Below are 11,255 nucleotides of genomic sequence, written 5' to 3' on the forward strand. Positions count from 1 at the left end.
CGTGCATCTGAAATGTGATATTTTATAGAGATATGATCTAGCTTTAAATATGAATGCTTGATGATTAAGCTAAAAATATTTGGTAAGATGATAATCATGGTATAAAAGTATAAGTGGTACCATAATATACAAGGTAAAATGAGTATGAGAGACACATGTATGATGACATACAAATGCTATGTTTTTAGTTTAATTGAGAATGTTTAATCATTAAATGAATACCATGTTACATGCTTTTTATTTTGTATAAGTGTGTAAGAGATTAAGGTTGACCAAGGCTTGGAAAATAGCTTAGATATTGACCACACAGGCAGAGACACGGCCATGTGTCTCAGCCGTATATGGAACACGACTTTAGGACACGGGCGTGCCATGTGGCCGTGTGCCCCTAAATTGATGATGATGTCATAAACAAAAAGCTCCATGGACAAGGGACACGGGTATGTCCCAAGCCACACGGGCGTGTGGGTACTGTTCATAAGTAAAATCTTTTTTTAAAAAAATTTAAAAAAAATTAAGCGAAAAATTTTATGAGAAATCAGTTGAGTTCCAACTTGATTTTAACCTTCATGTTGGGCTTTGAGGGCCCAAATAAAGGTCGTTATATATATATATGATCTCAGAAAGTGAATAGTAATGTTTTGATTAATCTGTAAATGTTTTGTATGTACTGGTAACACATTGTAACCCTGTTTCGGCGACGGATACGAGTTAGGAGTGCTACAGCTATACAACAGATTACAGTGATACTGTAACTGCCAAGTGTAGTAATTATGGGCTATAATCACTAATTGGCCAAACAAACTAAAATGCAGCTATCAGGTTGGTTGCTGAGAATGCTCCATGAGGAAGAACTAATATGGAATATATTTAATATTAAGTCTCTTTAAGGTTAAAGTTTAATCAAGGAAGCATGACTGTTCAATTAAAAAATGGAAAACTAACTGGCCATCTAATTGAAACCTGCAGCAGAGTATCCTGATAACTAAAAAGTACCAGTCAAGCTTGCTTAAGTTTTTGTTCAGCATTGACCTTAGGGCCTTACACATTCAAGCATCCTAAAGATCTTAAAAGCAAAACTCTTGAGCCAACTACATGAATCTTTTCCTTCCATTCAACCTCTGTTAAAGCTTACTCTTGTCCCACACTTAAATTTCATTTCTTTTTTTTTTCCAGATAATAAAAATCATTTTTCAACAGAAAGCATCTAAACCATGCTTATGACCAAATTCATTAAAGCATCCTTTCTCCAAGTTTATATATGATTACCTCAACTTTAGTTCTTTTTTTTTTTTAAGTCATTCTCATCCTATTTTTTTTTGGGGGTATCTTTGCTTATATCCATTTCAATGTTTCCATTTGGATCACAAGCTACGTGTGCACATTTTCTCCACCTAAACACAAAAGACACTGTTACTATTAATCTAAAGGAAGTATTTAACCAATTTGTAGTACTAACAATGGTTTTTCGTAGTACTAAACGTTTCCTCTATGAATTTTAAAACACCTAAAGCATAGATCAAACTTGAAATCTATGCCTTTCACAAAGTGGTCTCTGCACAAACTGGTTCTTCAGCTAACATGAAAGCTTAAAAAAATATAAAACAACAACGAAATTGAAATAATCATTGCCCTCTACTAACAACAGGGACAAGATTGCAACCTTCTTCCAAGAAATTTGAAATTTTAATGTTCTCACTCCATTTCACAAGCCTGTCCAAAAATTATGCCGCAATACTTTCTTGTCAAACAAAGACAAGCTTTACTTCATCATGAATTGGAAATAGAAAAAAAAAAATATATATATATATATATATATAACAAAACTAACGAAGACATGCTACAGGCATAGTTCAAGAACTCGTGGTAGCAGAATCTTTCCCTTCTTGGATCTAAGGTGTGACTTTGACGTGAATCATAATAACAATAATTTTCATCCAACCACGTTCCTATACAAGAAGAGTTATGAAGTTATGAGGAAGGAGAAATAGAATCCTATTTTAGGAGCTTATCATAAAAAAAGAAAACATACCCTTTAAGGAGATGAATTTGAAGGGCGAACGTACCCTTGATTTGGGGGATAAATGTTGGAAGAAATCTGGAGCAGAATTTTGGGAGAAGAAAACAGGCTATTTTAGGGATAAATTTTAGTCGTGTGGTGTTCAATAGCAATTCTTGAGGCCTTATTTGGTTGACATGAATGGCTTAGCCATTCCTCCCTTATTCAATACAGTAAAACTATTCAGGGGTTTGGTTGGCTGTAAAACTTATTCCGTTGAATAGCTATTACAGCCTGATTCCTCAAAACCACTAAATAGCAATTCAATGCGATCTCCAATGAATGGCTATTCAATGCTTCGAGTAATGTTCAAAATTATTTTCCTTTCCTTTTCTACCCATCCTCTTCAAACTCCCAACTCCCATCTAAGATTTTTTCAACAAATCTCGTATGAAATTTCTCTATTTTTTTTTTTAACTTTCTCTTCTTACTTTCTCTTTACCCTCACCATTCTCCCAATATACCTATGTAGAACATTTGGAGTGAGCAAGAAGAGGGGTTTGAAAGAACAACAGCAGCAGCCATGGCAATCTTTCTAATTGTTCATTTCAGGTTTAATCAAACCCTCAAGAATGTCCAAGGGTTCTTCTTTCTAATCGTTCCAATTTCCCATTACTTTTCTTCCTCTATTTTCTTTCTGGTTTCTCAATGTTAAATTTGGATTGTTCTTTTTCATTGGATTTAGAGAAATACCTTCACCTTTTGAATTTTAGTTTTGATTCTGAACAAGATAGATTGGGGAAAATGGTAATACTATGTTTTTCATGATGGCATTCAGCTGCCTTCTACAATTATTTGGGTTCATGTCCTTTACCTCAAACTACTGCAGGACGATGGGGATGAAATCAAGGCTGGTGATACAGAGTTGGATCCGTCCTCAAAGAATATGCTGCTAACAAAGGGTTCATGTGCACGCCCCGGGGATGAGAGAGATGCTGACCAAAGAAATAGAGTTGGAAAGAATAGGTAAGGAGTTTACCTTATTTTTTATCAGCTTTCTTTAGAGCATTTTTTCCGACCAAAGAAAATGGTTCTTGTTATTCATATTCTGTTTGATGATCGTGAAAATTAGTGTATACTTGTTGCTAAAATTGTATGCGTTCAAGGGTTCAGAAGTTGTGGAACGCCAAAATGACCATTTTTCAGGTACTTATTATGGCATTTGTATACCTCTGAGCTAATATAGGTTTGGTTTTATTTAGAGTGACAGATGTTGTTTAGATAGACTAAAATGCTTGTTTCATAGTGCTAAACCTATTGTTTGAAACCAATCATTTTAAGCTTAAAATGTATACCCTTTTGGATTTTTAAGACTGTTGCTAAACTTTTCATTTGGTCCCTAGCTGCTATCCTCTTATCACTCTATTGGATACAAACTATAGCTACAAGTTTTGTGTTATAATAGGAAAGATATTAAAGGTCGTCCCTGACTTTCTATCTGCTTGGTTATGGGTTCAAAGCCTTGAAATAGCCTCTGTGAACAGGGGAAGGCAGCATACATTAGACCTGCCCCTGTTTATAGCAAAGATCCTTGTGCACTGGGTACGATCTTTTTTTTGTGTGTGCTTGGATAGATTTCATTCAGTTTTATCATTGATAACAGAATTAAGATGGACGACCTATGAAGATTTTTCTTTTCAGAATATTTAAGAATGCATGTTGTGCTATATAAATAAAGCGAGTACTTGGTACCATGTTGTAACTATTAATGTTGCTTTGAATTTTGCAGCTACTATGATAAATCATATTACTTGGGACACAAACATGTCATATTACTTGGGACACAAATATGTCTGAACCATTTTTAGAGGTTGATGTGAAGTTGAATCTATGTCTTGAGGTTGTTATCTTACTGGCTTCAAAGATCATGACAATTACTTGGATATTTAACTTCAATTATGCCCCGTGACAAAACATTGTTCTTTTGGGTTGTCCAGATATCCATTTGTATATGTTTTTCCCTTCCAAAATAATATGAAATTGTTAAGTTTTGCAGTTCCTTTTAGGTTTATTGAATTTTAAAATTTTCAGGCTCCTGGTGCGTTACCTTAATTTGGGAGCCCCTTTGACTAGACAGTTCTGGCTCATATGATTCGATTTATATTTTACTTCTGTAGAATCTTGATTCTAGTCATATTTTTTAGAATGTCAGCATGATAATGTGATTGTATTTATGTTCTAGTATGTTAACGTGTTTAATTATCTCATCTTTCTAGCTGTTTAAGCAATGATTTTTTATTTTACTTTTACAACATGATGGATGAGGTTGATTTTTGTAAACAGATTTACACGCGACCTTTTATTTTACTGCCAACTTCAACTGTCAAGGGTCCGAGAAATATGTAAGTATATCTTGTTTAATTCCAGCATACAGATGTTAGGGTTATGTTTATGTATCCTATCTTATCCATTTGCACATTTATCTTTTGGGGCTTGCAAGATTTAAGGAGCCTCTCTAACTATGAGAAAGGATTATATGAAACAGTGACGCTACGTCAACTGTATCCCTTTCCAATAGTTTTATGCCACATCAGTATTCTTATCCTGAATTTTAGGATTTTATCCTGAAAAAAAATCAAATCCAAATTAAAATACTGAAATTCAGGATAAACTCCTGAAATTCAGGATAAGAATATTGATATGGCATAAAACTATTGGAAAGGGATACAAATGACATGGTGTCACTGTTTCATACAATCCTTTCCCCTCTAACTATACTATTATTTCATTACTTTAGTATATTCATTTATATATATTGAAGGATAATTAGTATGGTTGATTAAATCACATTACATAGTGTCTGACACAAACTTAATCCTCTACCTCAAATACTATTATTAGTACGGGAGGGGGGATTTTCATTTTCACTCGCTAATTTTTCCATGCATATATTATAAAATGGATTTGTTATTAATACAGAATGATGCAAGCTTTACTGGATAGACTTGTTCCTTTGCTTCTTCAGCAACTAGTGCAAGATTACAGCTGTAATAACCTAAATTTGCCTGGGTCTTAAACAATAAAATAAAAATAAACAAATGTTTACTGTTTTAAATAGTCCATATATAGAGCCCAAAAAAATTTTAGTCTACCCGAGGCCCAATTACAATGTAATACCCAGTAGACCCGTTACACCCAATAACCCGCTTAACCCAGTAGCCCATTTATAATCAAATACCCAATACCCCTGAACTAGTCCAGTAACCCAAGACTTAGTCGGCCCAATTGGCCCAACTTATTTTCAGTTTTGGGAAACCTTAGCTAGGGTTTGCACCGCAACTCCCAAGCCATACCAAGCGATGGAAGAACTTGCGCCGCAATCAGACCAAGAGTCACGCCCTTTTGGCTCGTGTCCGTTCATCTCGCAGCAACCCGAATCAGTGCCGTGATTCCCAGGCTTCGAACCATGTCGTGTTCTACGGCCGAATCAACGCTGGTGGTCTACTTTCCTCGATTACCTGCAAAAGAAAGAAAGAAACAGCAGCAAACAAACAAAACAAATATGGAAAGAAATAAAAGATTTCTTCCCAAAATGTAATAGAAACAGTGGCTATAAAAGTCTCCTTTGTAACCTGTAAACGAGGGGAGATTTTTAACGAGGAATACAAAAGCCAAATACATATAGTTTCTTAAAGGTGATATACCTTTACCTTTTCATTTTTTTTCTTCTCTAAATACATGCAAATACCATTAAAATAAATAAAAAGCGAATTTACCTTTGAAATCGCTTCAAAAAATCGAGACTTTGGGCTTCTGACCGCCGTACGGGGCATGGTCGGCGACGGCGTGTGGGCGCGTGAGTCCAATGACCGGGGCTCGGCTCGACGGAGGCCGGAGCCCGGAAGACTACTCTCTACTCTCTTTCAGAGCTCTTTTCAAAGTTTTTTTTTTTAAAACTAATAACTAAATGAATTTTAGGCTTAAGTTCTAATATATATTACAGTACAAAACGGTGTCGTTTTGGCTTAGTTCAATAAGCACTAAAACGGCACCGTTTCAGCAGGGGATCCGCGTGTTGACCCGATTACCCAGGGAGGATCCGCGTGTTTTTGTAAAATGGGTTAATTGCCCAATTGGTCCTCTCGTAATTTTAATATTTATAATTTCATTTTATTTATTTTTTAATTTAGCTCTAATGTTTTAATTTTGTTTCAATTTGGTCCTCACAGTGCTTTAAAATTTAATTTGGGGAAACGGTGTCGTTTTGGGATTAGGGCAATTTGCCCAATGAGTCCCTCGGTTTTAACACGCATTCCAGAAGGCCCAAATTTTTATTATTATTTAAACTAGCCCTAAAACTTTAATTTTATTTCATTATAGTCCTTTTAAAATATTTTTTAATCTATTAAATACTTTATATCTATAAATATTAATTATAAAAAATAGTATATATTATTTTATATATTATTTATTATATTATTTTTTACTTATAAATTATATTTATTTATATATCTTATATATATTATTTTTAAAAATTATGTATTATTATTAATTGTGTAAATTTTAATCTTTATTAAATAATAGTATATATATTATCCTTCATTATATTTACATTTTATTACATATCACATTTTATTATATATATATATATTTTTATATTACTTATTATATGGTTTATATCATTATATATTTTGGTTATAAATTATATTATACACTAAATATTTACTATATATATATATTATCATTTACAATACTTTTATTTCATTATAAAATATATACTATTTTATCACTCATTAGTTATATATATATTTTTATTGCTAAATAAATATGTGTAATATTAATATTTAGTACATTATTAAGGTATTATACCTATAATATGGTTTATATATATATATATATATATATATATATATATATATATATATATATATTAATCATTTTTTGGGTTTTCTTTTATTATTTTCATATTAATCTAAAATTTATGAATATCTTTATTTGATTTATATTTCATAAGTTTATACTTTGCTTATTTTTTTATTTTATATTTTGTTATTGTTTAGTAAATTATTTGTTGTGGTTTTTACATATTTGCATGGAAGTTAATTATTTATATTAATTTAAGGTACATTTGCATGAAATGTTGTTATATATAGGTGTTATGTAATTTATATTATTAAATTCATTATACTCTATGTTGTATTTTTGCATGTAACAATAATGCATGAACATGACGTATGCATAAAGTGATAATGTATATTGTGTAATTTATGCCATTATTACTATTTTCTACACTATATTTGCATGAAATGATAAAACATGTATATTGTAATTAGATTTATTTAATTCCTTGTGATATACAAAACACATCATTATTTTTAAAACCAAAAGATATATTTCACTTAATTCAAAAAAGAAAAATATAAAAGGCAATGCATGATGTTTGGAAACTTCGAGAAAGGTAGTGCCCTAACTTAATGGGTTGCGACTTTTCTAGTTGAATTTGAATAGTCAAGCACCCTTCTAAGTGATTTTGAGTTTTCAAAACTTAAACAATTATTTCGAGATTTCAAAACCTAGTGTCCTAACTTACTGGATATGTCGTTTTGTTGTTTCGAGATAGAAATTTTCGAAAGATGAGCTTAGTTTCGAAGGGTTTAAAATGTTGCATCCTAACTTACTGGATGTGATGTTTTGATTCGTTTGAAATAAGTGAGCCTTAATTTTTAAAATTGAGACATTTTAATTAAAAAAGGTTTGCATCTTAAAACTTTCAAATTTCCGATATTAAAGACACTTGATAATCAATTAGGTACCAATTTTTGGGCGTTATGAGGGTGCTAACCCTTCCTCGTACGTAACCGATTCCCGAATCCATTTTCTTGATTTTCGTAGCCCAAAATTAATGTTTGAAAGCAAAACATTTTGTAAGGTGATCCAATTACACCTAAAAAGATTGGTGGCGACTCTCGTTTTCGTTTTTCTAAAAGTCGAACCCCATTTTCCAAAACCCGATTTTAAAAAAGGGTCTCGACAACAGCAACTGGATTCAACTCCAAATTTGCTTCTTCAGCAACTAGTGCAAGATTACAGCAACTGGGTTCAACTCCAAAAGCAGCTGATAAATTAGCTTCTTTGTTCATATCAACTAGTAAGCCTTTCACCCGTTAACTGTTTTATTTTCCCTAATTTGTGTTTCTTTGTCTCAGTTAAGCCCATGATGATGAACCATATTCTTTTTAATCTAAATCAATGGCAACCGGTTTTTATCTGAGAAAAAAGTAAGGAGGGGAGGGGGGAATAGCATATTCAGACATACTGACTGGGGTTGGCTATTTAACAAATTAACGATGATATTCGCCAAATGTAGCTGTATTTTGTTCTGTCAGATTAAAGTGATGTAATGAAGGATGTTAAATTGCTGCAGCTAGCAATAGTATTCGTTTTAATTACCTTAAATAATGATTTTCTTTTCTTGGATGTTCTAACCTTGCTTTTGTGTTAAATTACTAATAACAGGTAAACTAGCAAAGGCAAGCCGAGTAACTCAATAAATTTGATATTTTAGCAGAGAAGGCATTGTTGAGATTCAGCAGAGAAGGCATTGTTGAGAATCGCAAACTCAATAAATTTTGACATCTCTAATTAGAAAGAATTGAAATCTTTATCGCAATATGGGTTAAGTTTTGACTTCATTTTATTATGATTGCGAATTATCCCCAATTGGTCTCTTTGAAAACAGAGGAGATATTATAACTTGACAAGATTCCGAATGTTGAATATATAGAAATAAAATGTTTGTGCCTTTTCTTTTCGATGCTTCAGTGATCCTAATACCAGTGGACAAGTAGAAAAATAAAAATTTCAAACTATTTATATAATTTTATTATGTTGGTACCAAATTTCAGACTATTTATACAAATGTTTCAGCAATACTAATACCAATGGTGGACAAGTAGAAAAATAAAAGATACACTTTTTCTTTTCGGTGCTTTGTACCTTTTTCTTTTTAATAAAAATTTCATGTTTAATACAATTTATCAATTTTAGATTATAACACGATATAAAAAGATATAAAAAAATATGCAAATAACAAATGAAACTTTTGTTGAAACTTTTGTTGAAACTATAAAATTGAGATTAATTTATAGGAAGATTAATTTATAGAAGATAATTAAATTATTTGTTTCGTTAATGATATTCTAACACATTAAATATGCATTGCAATTTAAAAATAATAAAATAGTTATATATTATTTTTCTAATATTATATATTATGATTTTATTCATTCATATTTTAATAATTATTATATTAAGAATGTTATTAAACTATATATTTTTATTTTTATTAAATTATATTTAATAATAATTAAATTAAAGTATGATTAAATTATTTATTATTTATTAGTAAATTATATCTAATAATAATCTTATTATAAATTAATAACAATAATAATAATCATCTACTTAAAAAAATTTCTACTAAGGGTATTCTGGTCATTTTAGTTTTTTTTCCTTATGCTATTACAACATCATTCTATTCAACCAAACGCAAGAATACTATTACAGTTTTATTCCATTCCATTCAACCAAACAGTTGAATTATTGATTACAGCTCTATTCCATTACAGCTCTATTCAATTACAACCCTATTCCATTATAGTGAACCAAACGCACCCTCAGAGCCCCCACCCTTGAATACCTATTACAACAGCTAAGGAGATATGGGTGTAATAGCAAAGCTATGGAATCACCTAAATGGTGAACTAAACTTGAGAATTACTGTAGCGCAGGAATAGGGCAGGAATGGAATTCCATCCAACAAAACATGTTATAAACATCTATGAGCAAATTGATTCTTCTTAAAAAAATTAATCTTTCAATTTTGAAAATAAACAACTAATTAAGGACAATTAATCATAGTTTTCAGTTAATTATATATAATTTTGATTAGTATAATAATAAATTTAGCGCTTAATGTTTATATATATTTTGTGTTGTTAGTCAGAATATGTAAATGTTACGAGCTAAATTTGTTAAATCAAGACTAAATTGATGGAATATGTAAATGTTTGTGGGTTAAATTTGTTAAACAATACCAATTTGACACAATGTGTAAAATTTTGAGGACTAAATTTGTTATTATACCAATAAAATATAGGGTAAACTACCTAGTTGGTCACTTAACTTTTAGGGGGCTTTTATTTTGGGCCCTCGCAATTTTGTCACTCAACTATAAGATGCTTTCATTTTAATTACCCAATCATTAAATTTCTAACGGCGATTAACTATACAAAATAAATTATGTCCTCACTTTCATTTTGGTCACAAAAATATTTTTTTAAAGTATTGATTGTGGTAAAAAAACTAAGGATTAAGCAAAAAAGGGTAGAAACTATAATATTGTATTAAAAATTGTCAAATTGTACTTGTTTATCACATTTCGACCATTTTAAATTTCTTTTTTTAATATTGAAATTTTAAATTTCAAAACATAAAAATCAATGAAATAAACTGTTGAAAATTTTTTATCGCTTGATAATGTGAATCAATTAAATTCTTGTAATATTGAATTTAATTAAATGCAATTAATTAAATTAATTGCAATGATTTTTCTTTACTTTTAGTTTAGTATGAAAGACTCAAGATCATATAATCAAAAAAAAATTTGGGTTGACAATTGTCCTATAGGGGTATAGTAAAATATTAAAAAAACAGAAACATTTTAATTTTTCAAAGTTGCTTGTAGAATAAAAATGCACTGCTAGTATACCAAATACTAACACTAAATCTAAACCTAAATTACATCCACCTCGATTTGACAATAAAAAGTCTAATCTAAACTAGTTCAATTCAATCTGAACTTAAATTTACTCAAACTTGATATAATCTAATGTAATAATAAAAAGTCAAAAATTTAAACTCGTTTAGCTTAAACAGAAACAACCCAAACTTTAAACAAGAATCCAAAACTAAATTTGAAAATTTATTTGAATTGAAATGATTGGCAAATTTTAAAATCTCAATTGTCTAATCCATATTGTTCTAACTTAAAATCTCAAAGTTGAGCTGCTATATGATATGGTAGTACATAATTACGTAGAGGGAGTCAATTTTTTTAAGATAAGTCTTCGAAGTGTTGTCCGTTGGACAACCAATCGACCACTCAACTAAGGTACTCTTGACTCTATGAATCAAACCTCCTCAAGCAGCTTTTTAAGGCATGCTTGCTCTTGACAGAGCACAAGGGACAAAACCC

At 30.7% G+C, this 11,255-nt stretch overlaps 1 long non-coding RNA gene across 1 annotated transcript; it reads left to right on the plus strand.

The window, feature by feature from the left end:
- Positions 1 to 3,155: 3,155 nt before the first annotated feature.
- On the plus strand, positions 3,156 to 4,219 carry LOC128291511 (uncharacterized). The gene is made up of 2 exons (XR_008281333.1): positions 3,156 to 3,205; positions 3,789 to 4,219. It is a non-coding gene; the product is annotated as an uncharacterized LOC128291511 (long non-coding RNA).
- The last annotated feature ends 7,036 nt before the right edge of the window (positions 4,220 to 11,255 follow it).

The sequence above is a fragment of the Gossypium arboreum genome, chromosome 4 (genome assembly GCF_025698485.1).
Source record: "Gossypium arboreum isolate Shixiya-1 chromosome 4, ASM2569848v2, whole genome shotgun sequence".
NCBI classification, from domain to species: Eukaryota; Viridiplantae; Streptophyta; class Magnoliopsida; order Malvales; family Malvaceae; genus Gossypium; species Gossypium arboreum.